Genomic DNA, 16,774 nt, shown 5'->3' with positions numbered 1-16,774 from the left:
CCAATAACTTTAAATATAAATATCCCTTTTGTGAACAAAACACAAGGATCTCTGTTATCTGGTTACTGCCAATCTACCAAGACTCATGTTCCACTTGTCATCTCCTGCCTCTCATTGTTCACAGATATTAACAACTATTGCTAAAACCTACCCACATCTTATGGTTATTTTGATGCCAGCATCTTGTCCTTATCATTTCTTCTTGGTGTGCTTCTACCCCTTTCACCTCTTGGAATTACTCCACTTCCTCCTTCAAGCCTCATTACAGTTACCAGGTCCCTTGTGAAGCTCCACTATCCTCCATAGGATGAGTTCTAATTTTTGGATATCCTTCTGGAGCATTTCAGAGCCACCTCAGGATATGTCATGTGCTCATTTCTATTTTTTTAAACCCATTTAGATATAATCTCTTTAATGTAAGGAACAAAGTGTTGTTCATCTCTTTGCTCCTAGAATATTTAGTGCATATCATGAAGTATTTGATGAATAAAAGTTTGTTGAGTAACTAACAAAAAAATGGATAACACCATCAGACTATTACCACTAATTATGGTCTATAGTGTACTTTGGTTTACTTTTTTCCATATCCCCTTATTATTAACAAAATCTGTAACAGATGTTTTACAACAATTTAAGGTGATGTTATGGAAGTGTTGTAAGGGAATTCTTCACATTTGCTTGCTTGCTTTATAATTTCACAACTTCTCTAATAAAAATACTATATATATATATATGTATATATATATGTACACATATGGATGAACATGAAAAACCTGATTTCCCTAAAAATTATAGAGAAAGAAGTTGCAGGAAAACAAGGGAAGATGTTGCCAGGACAGGAAAGCACCATGATTAAGTTCTAATAAAAGAGGTGACAGATAGTAGAAAAAAGATATTTTACTAGACCACTATCTAATTCCACTCAGGCTTTTTAAATAGGCAAAGCTTTTTATGATCTTTCTTTCTTTATGTGTATATCTTGTTACACTTCTCAAGCTAACACCAACAAAAGGGATACTTTAAGCTATAACACATTACCCCAGTACCTGTGAAGATTCTGTGATTCACCTTGAAATGATCAAAGAAGAGTTAGATTTCTCCAATGTAGATTCTTTCTTGAATGACAGATGAAGTCGGAAGCTTTGCTCCCATAAAGGGCAGAGAGATGGAACCAGCTACCAGGTGTCCAGAAGGCACAATTTTGTTATTTCATCATCAGAGATTAGTAAAGTAGACATAGATAGTGTAGTGGAAGCATTTTGAGATTCTGTGCCTTTAGGGATATCATTCCCATGAGCAAAACTAATGAAGAATTCTTTTGTCTTTTTTCTCCCTGAGATATTTAGGTACCTGGAGGAAAGAAAGACAACCACAGTGCAAACTTGCCTCAGTTTTGACATTTCAGAGACAGATTTGAAGCTCCGTGTTCATCTTTTAGCCCAGTGGAAGCCTTCCTCCCAGGAGGAGGTCACCTATTTTTAGTTGTCTACTGTAATATTGCAATGTTTCCTATAGTGATTTCCCTATCACTGATCCTGGAGAGAGATTCTGGATACAATAAAATATTTTCTATCTCTCATCTGTCTCATCTGTCATTGTCTTTCATTAATGAGACTGTCCTCTCTAAACATGATTTTCTCTTGTCTCATTGCTTCTGTTTTCTTCCCCATAGTTAGCAATATTCTTTTACTCACTCAGCTCTTTGATTTCTCATTCATTCAACAAATACCTATTCAGAATACTGTATGATAAGCACTAAACTATGTACTGTGGGAAAAGAAAGAAGTAAGATACTGTGCATGGTCTCAAAAAACTCCCAGTCTAAACAGGGGGAAAGACATGGAAATAAATAAATACAATGTGCTAATGTGGTATACTCAGTCCTGGTGAAATATAATTCCATATGAATGAGGATTTCCATTTCTGCTTAAACAGTCTCCTGGGACTTTGAGTGATGTGATGTGAAGCTATAGTTTAATATGGGTAGTAGTGACATCTTAATAATTTGATTTCTTCCTATTCATGAACACAGGATATCTTTAATTTGGGTGCTTATATTTAGTTTTATTGCCTAATTACTGTGGAGAGGACTTCCAATAGTATTCTGAATAGCAATAATTAAATCAGGCATCACTCTTTTTTTGGATACTGGAGGGTAAAGTTTAAACTCTTTCACCATGCAATCAAGATTAGTAGGGTTTTTACATAAATGCCCTTTAGCATGTAGAGGAAATTATGTTCTATTCTTTTTTTTTCCTGAAGATTTTTGGAAATAGGCATTGGATTGTGTCAAATGCATTTCCGCCTAAATTAAGTTTATCATATGATTTTCCTCTCCACTATGTTAAAGCAGTTTATTAAACTTATTATTTTCTGATGTTGTATTGATGGATACTTCTCTTAATGTTCTGGTGGATTCTTTTTTCTACTTTATTTTAAGGTCTTTTGCTTCATATTCATAAGGGAAATTGGTCCTTGGTTTTCATTACTTGATACATCTTTAAATAGTTTTGGTATCACAATAACATTAATTTCATAGAAGAAGTTATGAAGAGATAGCTCACCTTCAATTTGGAAATTTTGGGTAAGTGTTCAAATTAATTTTTCTTTGATTGTTTCCTGGAATTCACCTTTGAAGTTGTCTGGATGGGCTTCTCTTTTTTCAGAGGCCTTTTCTTACTGATTGAATCTGATAACATGTCATTCATTTGTGGTGATCTTCTATTTGTTCTTGGATAATTAGATATTGTGTGTTTCTATGAATTTATCCATTTTTTTCTAGCTTATCTAGATTGATGATATACAATCGTTCATAGTATTCACTTAAAATACTTTAATATCTGGAAAATTTAGCAATGTCCCCAATTTCATGTGGGATTTTAGCAATTTTCATCCTCTCCTTATTTTCTTTTTCAGTATTACTAAATCTTTGCAATTTTCTTGAACTTTTCCCAGAATCTAATTTTAATTTCTTTGGTTCCCTCAAGTGGTTTATATTCTTTATTTCATTTCTCTCCATCTCATCTTATTATATCATTCCTTCTATTAGATTTAGGTTACCCTTCATTTTACTGTACCTCCAGATAAGTAGTGATGCTATTTATTTATAATCTTTCTCCTTTTTTAATATAGACATCCAGACCTACAAATTTCCCTTCATATTAAAATTCCTCCCTAACCTAGCCTGACATATGGAATTAACCACACACGTCTCTCAGCCAAACTCAGCATAAAAATGCCTTACCTTCGCCCCAGCATGGCACATGAATCCTGGGGATTAACCTCCCTGGCACTGAGGGATTACTACCAAGTATGAGCTAGCAATGCAGCTGGAGAAAGTGGGTCAGGGGGTCATTCCAGAGATTACACTTACGTACATCTCAGCAGGATATCATTAACTGCCAAAGTACATATTGCCTAAAACAAGTGGACAGAGCACTCTTAAGTGCTCTGGAGACATCTGAACAGTATAGGCAGTGCAGACTGCTCAGGAGTTTGGTGCTCTGCCAATATGGCCTCCTTTGGAATTTATGCTCCCAGTGTGAGATAGAGGCAGACTCAATCATGGTTTAAATATTCATAGCTCTTCTGCACGTTCTATTTGAACCTATAATTAGTACTAGAGTTGATAGTTGTTTGTCCAAGAGACTTAAATATTTGGGATAACCATGTGCCAGCCGGACCCTAAATCTCAACTGTTTTACAACACTTACACTCCAGTTCATTGGAATCACCCAGGACAACTAACAAGGAGATGATGATGAACAACAGTCATCTCAAGCAAATAGACAGTCTGCAACTGCAAGCAAGATTTTTCCACCCATCTTCCCAATGGAATCTAAGCTCCCTCTCAATTAGAAGCAGATTAGGCATCAGAATCCTCAGAATAAGGGAATGAACAATGGACTAGGGTAGATTTATAGTTATTCTACTGTAGACTTATTGGGATTCCAGAAATGTAAAAAGTTTATTATTTCTGTGAAGGTAGTGGCCAATGGAATTTCTTAGGGAATGGAGAGGGAAAACAGATGTATTATGGACCTTGGGAATTGTCCTGAATGACATTGCAATGAGAGACAAATAAAGGCCATTTTATATCCTGTAATAACTTACAAAAATATGTATCAGAGAGTGTAAACTACAAAGTAAACTTTAATCCATGCTTGGTGGCAATGCTCCAAAATGTGTTCATCAATTGTAACCAATATAGCATATAAATAAATTATGTTGTTAATGTGGTACATGTGGGAGACCTTGGAAGTAAGACATCTGGGAATCCCCTATATTTTTTAGGTAACATTCATGTAAAGGAAGTATGTTTTTTTAAAAAATTAGAAAGTATATTAGTATATTATAAAAATTCAGCCACAAAATAAGCAATAATAGGACTTTCTTAGTAAGGGTAGCTCAAATGCCAGCTGTAGGTTTATTGACTCTCAACCCAGAAGAGCTTGAGATTCTGTATTAATAAAGAGAGTTTATATTAAGATGCATCCCAAACCTCAGTCAAGTGAAAACTCTGGTAAGACATTTCTGGCTAAAAGTGAGATCCTTAGGATTATAGATGCATTCTAAAGCTTAAATAGGTATAAGCACTCTAATCAAAAATTGGTATCAAGATACTTATTTGTACTCACCTTATTGCTACTAGATGGGAAAAGTCCCTGAATGACAAGCAAGAAGGCAGTCTGAAATCACAGCACCTAAATAGCCATAAAAACTCTAGGTATAAACTTAATATGTTTTCTGGCTTGGTAATGGCAAAACAAAATCAAATTAAATCCTCTCTCTTCCACCAAGGTCTCCAAGAATTCTCATAAATATGGGCCCAACAAAATTAATGGACATTATTAAAAAAAAAAGAACAAAAAAGCAAACCAAAGATATAAACATTGTGTAATTGGCCTTTGCAGACAGGAGAAAAGTGTCTAATCATGCAAAAAATCCTGAAAAGTGTATCTGGCTTAGGTAGCTTCCATAAGTAATGTTTTTGATTTCTGTCTGAATGTTCAGCAGAATATCTGGGACAGTGCTGGAGGTGAAACAGATATCTGTAAAAGACAGGTTAGAGACGAAGATTTACATGATCATGTGGAGGTGGAAGTCTGAAATGATGGCCAGGGTGGTGAGCAGATTCCCATTGGAGGTGGCCAATTACATGGACAGGAAAAGCCAAAGAGGAAGGGCTGCATTTCTGTATCCTCTGAGACAGGAGGGAAAATTCTAAAATTTGTATTTGATTTTCGGATTCCATGTAGACAATGCAACTTCTGGAAAAGTGACCACAGCAAAGCAAAGTTAGCCAAAGAGGTACCACCAAATTAATATAAATGCAATGAAATGAACTAAAAATATGTTAAATTACTAATTTATTAATTATATAGAGATGTTCTACTCTTTATGTGAAAATATCAGGGAAACCAAATGCGTCTCCTTCACCTCGATTCACTTGCTCTGGAGTTTTGTCAGCGAGCCCTACTTTAGTGTTTGTGGTTCCAAGTGTGACAGAGTTTGACTCAGATATGACTTCTCTACACACACCTTTTCTGTCCCTTTTATTGAGCATATAGTTGTGCTGGAGTTGTTGGGTGTATGCTCAGGAGACTTGAATCTTTGGGCCAGCTTGGACCTGAGCCTCAGCAGTGCTGCAACATCTACTCCATAGTTCATTGCACTCACCTAGGACAACTTATAAGGAGGTAAGGCTCAACAACCAATGTAACAAGGAACTGAGAGAGTGTACGGCTACAACAATGAGAATCCCATCCATCAGACACATGGGATAAAAGTCCCATCTCAGTTAGAGGTGGACTGGGCTTCACCATCCAAAATCCTCAGGATTTGGGAATAAAATATGGTTTGTAGTGGACTTACTGTTATTATACTATAAACTTACTGTGATTCTAGAAATGGAAAAAATTATATCATTGATGTGGAGACCTTGGCCACAGGAGTTGCTGAAGGCAGGAAATGGGAAAAAGAAGTGTAATATGAAGGCCTTTTTGGGACTAAGAATTTCCAGGATGACATTGCAAAGACACATACTGAACATTATATATATTGCCATAACCTGCTAAATAGAATGAGAGAGAGCATAAACTACATTATAAATTATTATCCATGCTGTGTAGCAGTGCACCAACATGTGTTTATAAATTGCAATGCATTTGCCACACTAATGAGAAAAGCAGTTAATGTGGGAAAATTTGAGATGTGTGGTATGGGGAATATAGGAATCCTCTGTAGTTTAATATAACATTATATATAATCTATGTATTTAAAAATACATTGAAAAAAGCACATGAAAAGATGTACAACATCACTAGCTACCAAGGAAAGTTAAATCTAAAGCAGAATGTTATATCACATTACTCCCACTAGACAGGGTGCTATTGGAAAAAAAAACAACAACAGAAAACTTCAAGGGTTGGAGTGGATGTGGGGAAATAGAAACACTCATCCAATGCTGGTGAAAACGTAGAATCGTGCAGTCACTCTGTAGGATGGTTTGATGGTACATCAGGCATATAAGAAGAGAATTTCCATATGATCCAGAAATCCCACGATTAGGATAATATCTAGAAAAACTGAAAGCATGTTTGGGAACAGATATATGCATACCAATGTTCATGACAGCATTATTCACAATTGGAAAATGGGTGAAATTTAAATACAAAAGAGTTTTCATGGCTAAGAAAATTCAGTGTGAGTCAGGAGGTCATTCCAAAGATTACACTTAATGCACATCTCAGGTGGATTTCACAAATGTCACTGCGAACAAAGCCTCAAACATGGGTGTACTTGAGGGTTCCAGAGACATGTAAGCACTATAGGTAGTACAGACAACCCTATGTAATCAGCACTCTATCAATCGGTTTTACCTTGGAATATATGATAGCCTATCACCCCAATATCCCAATGTAAAAAAATTAGACTCATTTATCGTTTCCCTACAGATGATTCTTCTCCTTTTATTTTAATCTATAATTAGCATTATGCCCACTGAATATATGCCCCTGAGACTTAAACCTTTGGTCTGCTCATATGCTGGTTGACCCCTAAATCTCAGGAGACTTGCATCCAACACTTAAATCTCCAGTTCTTCAGACTTGCTAAGGAAAACAAACAAAATGAGGATGATGGACAATGCCCATACCAAACAAAAGAGAGTATTTACAACTGCAAGCAAGACTGTTCCACCTAGGAACCCCATAAGAACTAAGCACCCTCTCATCCTGGAGCAAATCAGGTATCACATCCCCAGATCCTCAAGTTTAAGGAATCAATAAACGTAAGTGCGGGTTGCAACTATGGACCAAAGTAAACTTATTATATTAGTAACAGAAGGAGTTTTAACTTTGATATAGCAATAGTGGCTACCAGAGTTTCTGAGGGGAGGGAGAGGGAAAAATAGGTGGAACAAAGGGCATTTTTAGGGCATTCTACTTGTGCTTCATAGTTTTGCAATAATACATATAGACCACTATACGTTTTGTCAAAACCTTTAAAATTGTGTGGTACAAAGTATCACCCAAAATGTAAACTGTAGACCAAGTTTAGGAACAACGCTTCGAAATGTGTTCATTAATTATAATGAATATACCACACATATGTAAGATGATATTAATAATGGAAAATATGAGATGGGGAAGAAATATAGTACATGGAAATCCCATATATTTTCAATGTAACTTTTCAGTCATCTAAAACTTCTTTAAAAACAAAGTTAAAAATGAAAAAAAAAAAAACCCTACAATGTGGCATCCTTTCACATATATCAGAATGGCCACTATTAAAAAAAAAAAAAAAGACTACAAGTGTTGGAGAGGGTAGGGAGGAATAGGAGCACATGGTCACTGTTGGTGGGTATGTATAATGGAGCAACCACTGTAGAACACAGTTGGCAGCACCTCAGGAAGCTAAGTGTAGAACTGTCATATGATAATCCCACTACTAGGTATAGAGTCAGAAAACTGAAAGTAGGGAAGTAAACAGACAATTGGACACCAGTGTTCATACCATTCACAACTGCCAAAAAATGGAAACATTCCAATTGCTTATCAAGAGATGACTAGATAAAACTTACTATAGATTATTATTCCACTGTAAGAGGAAATGAAGTCCAGATGCATGCAACCACATGAATTTGAGTGAAATAAGTCAGACAAAAAATGGCAAATATCATACGATCTCACAAACGGAAAGTAAATAAAATAAAATTCATGAAGTCCACAGGCATATTATAGGTCACACATATGATAGAATGAAGGTAGGAAAGGGAGAGCTGATGTCTGCTTTGTGCAGAATTTGTAATATCGTAGATTGTAAATAGAGTTGAAGGAAGCTCATTATCATGAGTGTAATTAACAGTGTTGATATGCGGGCATGATTGTGATTGAAAGGGAAATTTAGGGTCATGTATGTCAATAGAGGGAAAGCTGGAGAATGAAAGAGAACTGTAAAATGTAGTGACCTCTGTTGTGGACAGTGAGTGTGGTCAATAATACAAATATAGAAATGTTTTCCATGAATTAAAACAAATGTATGTTGCCATTACAAGGTGTTAATAATAGTGTGCTGTATGGTCAAAAATATAACTAAAACAACCTGTAGATTATAGTGAGTAAGAATATATTAATATTCCTCCAAAATTAAGCAAATGTTTACTAAGTGAAAAGAGCAGACACAAATTACTGCGTATCATTTCACTTCATTTATTTAAAATGGAACCAGAAAAATGAAAGAGAAGCTGTTAAGTTCTTAATGATCAGGTGGTATTTGGTTAAAATACAAATAATGCAAATTATGAACTATAGTTAATAGCAATATTTTAATATTCTTTCAGGATTTGTAACAAAGGAACTACACCAATGTTAAGAATGAATAATTGGTGAGTATAAAGTACATGGGAATTTTTCTTTTTGGAACAATGAAAATGTTCTAAAATTGATAGTGGTTTTGAATATACAACTCTGTGATTAGAATGGGAGCAATTGCTTGTACAATTAGGATAGATTATTTGTTGTGTGACTATATTTCAATAACAGGGCTTTAAAAATGTAATTACAAAGCATAAAACATCTTGAATAAAAGATTCCAGAAAATGTTTTGGAGATGGTTTGGAGATGAGTTTTAGATACATTACCTAAAGCACAATCCATGAGATAATAAACTTTTTAAGTCTGACTTTATTGAACATAAAACTCCTGCTCTATAAAACTCAATGTAAAGAGATGAAAAGAAAATTCACAGATTTTGTTAAAATATTTGTGAAGATAATATCTGATACATGATTTGTATCCAAATATTCAAAGAACTCTTAACACCCAAAAATAAGAAAGACAACATACAATTAAGATTGGGCAAAAGATCTGAAAGTAAGTATGGAAAATGATGCTCAACATTATTTAACATTAAATTGCAAAACAAAGCTGCAATGATCTTTAAATATTATGACATTACAGTAATACAACTTGTAATGTGATAATGGAAAGTGTTGGGAAAGGAAACAAAGAAATTCATTGTGTGTACATATACAATCATACTCATAATGAGAAAGTTTCATGACTATTACAATCCTTGTTTCTGTAACTGGTCATATGTTCAAAGTTCATATTTATCATTACTTTCTTCCACTACCTTTTCCATCTTCCAATTACCTTCAGCAAACAGTTCATCTGGCCATGGTTCTTTGCATTTTGGACTAACCCAAACTTTCATGCCTGAAGATTCTGGGCCATTATGAGTCCTGTTTGGATTGGGTTGTTGTGATTTTTCCATTGACTTTTATCACAGGACATGGCATTACTAGAAGACACCTTAGAGAATCTCCTGTAGGTCAGGCAAACTCTTCTTTACTCTCATTATGTAGATATAGTCTTATTTCACCTTGATAGTCAGGATCAATCACCTCAGCCAGTACAGTAATTTCCTCCTTTGCCTATTGATTCAGAGGTAAGAGGGGCCCAACGTGACCATGTTGCAATCTTACATTCCAATTCAATGGAATTGTTGTGTCCCTGAGGGCAACATTCCTCCTTTGGGGATTAAGATCTGTAAATATTTATGTCCACTCCCACTATATATCAAGAGGCAGCTTAGATTCCACATGGAAAATGGATACAATTCTCCTGCTTCCAGTTGCAGGCACTCATGTTTCCCTTTTGTGGTGGCTGACCTTATTCACCTCCCTGTTAGATGGGCAGGGTAAGTCCAGTAAACCAGATGGTAGGAGTTGCAAGTCTGCTGAGGCTCAGGGCCTGGCTGTCTCATGGACAGTCCAGAGATTCAGGGCCTGGCTGTCACATGGACAGTCCAGAGATTCAGGTTTCCTGAGTATATTCCAACCCCAGTGCCAACCAAAAGTAACAGAGCCAAAAGTAACAGAAGAAGCATGCAAAGAAAGGTAATATCTGAGTCCAACTCCATCACACTCAAGAACACAAACTCCAAAGTAGGGCCAACTGACATGGCACTGAACTCCAGAGTCATCCCAGGGTCCAGAGGATGGAGGAAAAGAGTATGGATTAGAGTGAACTTACTGATATTCAACTATGGGACTATTGTGATTAGTAATGGAAGAAATTGCAGCATTGATGTGGAGAAAGTGGCCATGGTAGCTGATGAGGTTAGGGAAAGGCAAGAAGGGATATGATGTGGGGGCATTTTCAGGACTTGGAGTTTCCCTGGGTGATACAGCAGGGACAGATTCTGGATATTGTGTGTTCTGCCATGGCTCACTGGGTGAACTGGGGGAGAGTGTAAACTACAATGTAAACCATTAACCATGTGGTGCAGCAGTGCTCCAAAATGTATTTGCCAAATGCAGTGAATGTGCCAGAATGATGAAAGAAGTTGTTGATGTGGGAGGAGTGGGGTGAGGGGGGTGGGAGTATATGGAGACTTTATATTTTTTGAACGTAACAAAAAAATAAAGAAGGAAACAAATATGAACCCTTAACTCTGCCCTTTGCCATGTCTTTTATTTGTGAGTCTCTACCCACCTAAGTGTGGGGACTCAATGTCTTACTGGCACAAGAGGTTTACATGATTACTTAATCAGGCAAAGCTCTGAATCCAATAAAACCTAATATGCCCAGTGAAAAAGATCAATTTACCAACATAATCCAATATTTCTTTTTGGAATTCATCCATAATATCCAACTGCTGCACATCTCAAGCCAAAATATAAACAATTGCCTTGAGTCAGTCCTCATATAGATAAATTATTGACTAAATAAATAAAATGTGGCAAATATGCCATGTAGAATAATTCCAATAATTTGTGCATCTCTTGCTGTCTCGAGGTCATGGGGCAAATTTCTCACTCCTGAATGTGGGCTTCACCTAGTGACTTCTTTCAGAAAATGGTAAATGTAAAGCAGAGAAATAAGGAACTTTATACTGGGGAAAACTCAAAACCATGTTGATCATGTCAACAACAAAAATGATAAGTTAAGTAGACAGGATGTACTCTGGATAGGATGTAACAAAAATTGAAGTGGCACTTTATCTCTGGTGTCTTCCTCAGAAAAAAACACAAATCCAGTCTAATCATGAATAAAATATCAGGTAAATTGCAAGTGAAGGACACTTTATAAAATATCTCACTTGCATTCATCCAACTATTCTGACCCTCAAAAACAAGGAGAGTCTGAGTACATGTCATCCTCCAAAAGGACTGAGAATTATCACAAATAAATGCAATCTGATATTCTGGATCGAGGGTGTTTAAACAGGGAAAGTGAGGGCATGACTATGGAACCGCTCTATCAGCCTTACAATTTTTTTTTAAATTTTATTCATTTTGTAAAAATATTACATTAAAAAAATATGAGGTCCCATTCAACCCCACCACCCCCACCCCACCACTCCCCCCACAGCAACACTCACTCCCATCATCATGACACATCCATTGCATTTGGTATGTACATCTCTGGGCATCTCTGCACCTCATGGTCAATGGTCCACGTCATAGCCCATACTCTCCCACGTTCCAACCAATGGGCCCTGGGAGGGTTTACAATGTCTGGTGATTGCCCCTGAAGCACCATCCAGGGCAACTCCAAGTCCCAAAAATGCCTCCACATCTCATCTCTTCCTCCCATTCCCCATACCCATCAGCCACCATGGCCTCTTTTCCCACACCAATGCCACCTTTTCTCTGTGCACCTTGGATTGGTTGTGTCCGTTGCACCTCTATGTCAAGAGGAGGCTCAGATTCCACATGGATACTGGATGCAATCCTCCTACTTTCAGTTGTAGGCACTCTAGGCTCCATGGTGTGGTGGTTGTCCTTCTTCAACTCCATCTTAGCTGAGTGGGGTGAGTCCAATAAATCAGAGTGTAGGAGTTGAAGTCTGTTGAGTCACAGGGCCTGGCTATCATTTTGTCAGTCCAGAGATTCAAATCCCCTAAATATATCTCAAACCCCAATACCAACTACAATTCCAGTAAAGTAGCATGAAAATCTTGTGAAAAGAGATCCCATCTGAGTCCAGTTCCATCACACAGAAACAACAGCTCCAAAGAAGGGCTATCTGACATGGCAGTGAACCCCATCTGCCATGACCATAGAACCTGTGGGTCTCTTTAGCCCTCAAAGGAACCAATACCTGGGGTTGTCTCTACTTTATCTGTCTCTTAGACTCTGCTCAGTTGTGCATAAGGGCAATCCTTCTGACAACCTCCAGACTCTTTTTTAGAGACTCGTAGCCATATAAACTCATTTCTCCTTTCCTTTTCCCCCTTACATTAGGTCAAACAGCATTTTAATGGCATGTTATTATATGTAGACAGGGATATTCTGCTGATCTGCATTGAACATTTAATTCAAGGTCATTTTCTAGTTGCATCATCAGTTGGTACTTGGTAGTGATCCCTCGGTGCCAGGGAGGCTCATCCCCGGGTGTCATGTCCCACGCTGGGGGGAAGGCATGCATTTACATGCTGAGTTTGGCTTCGAGACTGGCCACATTTAAGTAACATGAAGGCTGTCAGGAGGAAATTCCTAGGCACAGTGCTTCTCTAGGCCTTGTTCTTATTTCAGGCATATAGGCTCACAAGCATATTCATTAATATCATGGTCTCACTGTTGGACCCTCATTCCTTCCTGGTCCTTCCCGTTGCACCCGAGGGACTGCCGCTGCTCCCCAACAATTGTTTTGTAAATCTAACACTTGTAAAAAAATTAGGTTTACAAAAAGTAAAAGTCTTCGTGAAATGCAAAAGCCTAGGAAAAATGATCTTTTAACCTCATTCTACATGGGATTACAATGATCACACTGATGTAAATAGCACAATCATCATCCTTTAAATGGGAATAGCCAAACTAATTTTATATAATAATTGATAGAGTTAAATAAAATAAGGATTATATAATGTCCTGCATTTTGCTTAGTATTGACAGTGAATATTTTACAAGTTATGATTCAAAACAACACAGATTCACTCCCAACATCTCATCCATCCCTCATCGTCTCCACAGTATCTTGATTATAGCAATAGCCAGATTGACCCAGAGTGAACTTTCCAAAGGCCTAGAGTTTTCAAGAACATCACCCTCCATAAACCTGCACTGACTCTCCAATAACTTCAAACATCAAGGTCCACCCCTGGACACTAGCATCTCTGTTATCTGGATGATGCCAGTCAGTCCAGGCTCATGCCCCACTTTTCACATATTACCTCTCATTGTTCAACAGAAATTAAGACTATTTTTAAAACCTCACCATACCTTACAGTTACAGTGATCCCACGTATGTGTCTCTGTCAACTCTTTTTGGTGCACTTCTACCCACGTCTCCTGAAATTACACCAATTCTTGTTCAGGGTTTAGTAACCATGGCAAGCTCCCTTGCAAAGCCTTTGCTAATCTCCACAGGATGTGTCCATATGTCTGGGTCCAATTCATCAGGATTTTAGAATGATCACAGAATACTGCTTGTACTCATTGATATGACTCCTGCCTTTTTGATGGAATGTCTTTAAAATGAGAAGCAATGTCTTATATATTTCATTATTTCCCAAATAATATTGAGTGCCTTATGAAGTAATTAATGAATAAATGTATGTTGAATGACTGAAAGAGAAATGAATGAAAGTGAATAAACAGATAATTCAAATAATTGCAGAGATAGTGGAAAGAGTGAAGTAAGGATAAATGCTTCTGAGAGAAACAAGCCTCATAATTAAGTGTTAATGTCAGAGGAGGCAGATTGGAGAAAGACAGTTTGGTGTACTCATTATCCACCTCTACTCAGGCTAGTCATTTATGCAGCACTTCGCATTTTTAAGCAATCTTTATGTCTGTATCTTCTTACTGGAGCAAAAGTTACAAGCAATTAAAGCAGTCCATGGAGCATTAACACATTCCCCCAGCTCCCATAATGATTCTGTGACTAACCCTGAAATTATAAAGGCAGGATCTGTGTTCACCAATGTAGATTATTCTTTTGATGATGGGTGAAGTTGGAACCTCTGCTACAAAGAAGAGCAGGGTGATGGAACAATTCACCACATCTCCAGAACACAATTTTGCTGTCTCTTCAGGAAAGTTTAGTGAATTAGTCCTCAGAGTCTGTAGGAGAAGCATTTAGAATTATCATGCCCATAGGGATTAATGAGCCTCATTAAAGCAGTATTCTTTTGTCTCTATATGCCATGAGATATTTAGTTCCCTTTGGAAAAAATGCAATGCACATTGGTAAACTTGTGCCAATTTTGACCCTTGGGAGAGAGCTTTGGAGCTCCTTGTTCATCTTTTACCCAAGGGGACTTCTTCCTCCCAGCATGAGGTCACCTGCTTTAGGCGTGGGATCTGGCGATACAGGGTTTCCAATATGATTTCCCTGTTGCTAATTCTGGAGAGTAATTCTGGATACACTAAAATATCTTCTGTATACAATCTGTCTCCTCTGGAGTTGGCTTTTGCTAATGGGGCCACTCTCTCTATATAGGATTTCTACTTTTCTCACTGATTCTCCTCTCCTACCAAGAGTTAACAATATCCATTCTACTCACTCAACCATTGTTAATCAATTATTCAACAAACAATCAGCCATATTGACTATTAAGCACTAAACTCTGAACGAATGGTAGGATATTGTCTTAATCATTTGGAACTGACAGTCTAAACAGGTCAAGAGACGTGGACATAAATAAGTCCATTACCCTAAAGTGTACAGCAGTCCTGTTAAATTGTTATTTCATATGAATACAGGTTGGCTTTTCTATTTCTTCCCATAGGCTCATGGCATTTTGTTAGGGATTACATTGAACGTATAGGACACTCTGGGTGCTATTGACATCTTAATAATTTTTTGTCTTGCTATACATGAACAAAAGATAGCTTCCCATTTACTTCAACTATCTCTAATTTCTTTCAGCAAAGTTTTGTTGTTTTCAGTGGGCGAATCCTTCATCTCTTTAGAAAAAATAATATTCTTAGTTATTTTATTCCTTCAGAGGCTATTGTGAATGAGTTCTTTTTAATTTCCAGTGGAGAATATCCTTTGCTACTGTACAAACCACAACTAGTTTTGCATGTAAATCTTGTAACTTATATTTGGCTAGATTCATTTGTGCGCTCTAAATGTTTCTTGTGAAAGATTTGGTAAACTTCTTATATAAAGCATCATGTCACTACTTAATACAGATTCTTTTACAATTTCCTTTCCTATTTGGATATCTTTTATGGAGTTTTTGCATAATTTCTATTGAAAGGACATCCAGCAAAATACAATTCAGCAATAGTGAAATCAGGTATCCTTGTCTTGTTCCAGACATCAATTTGAAGGTGTTTACTCTTAAAGCATTAGCATTGAGTATTTGTATTCTTGTGGTTACACACACACACACACACACACACACACATACATATATATGTACAAGGTGACTTACACATGATAAAAATATTATGTGTATACACATGTATATATGTATATATGTATATATAATATTTTTTCATGTTGTGTAGGTCACCTTGTATTCATATTTATTTACAGATTCTAAAGAAGAAAGGGCATTGGATTTTGTCAAATGCATTTTCTTCATTAATAGAGATTTTCATGTGATTTTCTCCTTCAGTTAGTTAATGTGGTCTATAACATTGATTTAATTTATTATGTTCAACACACTGGCAAACTTGATAAACATCACTTGGCCATGGTGGAGAATTCTTTAGTATTCTCTTGGATTTTATTGGCTACAGATTGTTGAGAGTTTTTCAATCAATATTTTCAAAGGAAATTTGTCCTTGGTTTTCTTACATTATGTCCTTATGTAGACATAACAAAACCCAAAATTGAATGCATAATTCACCAGTAGTAGATAATTGGATGATATTCTGGTAGTCATATATACCTTCTTCAAGAGTAAAATTTAGATTTCCATGAGAACAGAACTATACCTTCAGTTTAGAATGAATCTTTATTGGTGCCACTTATTTTAAGGGTTCTGGAGAAGATTAAAATTCTTATCATGAGTCTAGAAAGGTTTTTTTTTTGGAGACAAAAGTAGAAAGAGCAGGAATGGTAAAGTAAGTAGAGGTCTAGGAGTATAAGGCAGAGTTGTGATGGTTTGCATTGCTCAGTACATTTTCTACAAACATATTCTCTTAAGAATCAATGAAACATCTACCTGTATTAGGAATCAGGATAAATACTCATGAGTCTTGAAAGAGCTACAATTGCCCTCTCTCTTAAAATACTCAAAAAGTGTAAGTTTGGAACCCAAAATTGTGTCTCCATGATTTGGTGTTAGGTGGTAGGAAGGA

This window comes from Dasypus novemcinctus, chromosome 30, assembly GCF_030445035.2.
Source record: "Dasypus novemcinctus isolate mDasNov1 chromosome 30, mDasNov1.1.hap2, whole genome shotgun sequence".
NCBI lineage: Eukaryota > Metazoa > Chordata > Mammalia > Cingulata > Dasypodidae > Dasypus > Dasypus novemcinctus.
This window is presented reverse-complemented; position numbering follows the sequence as displayed.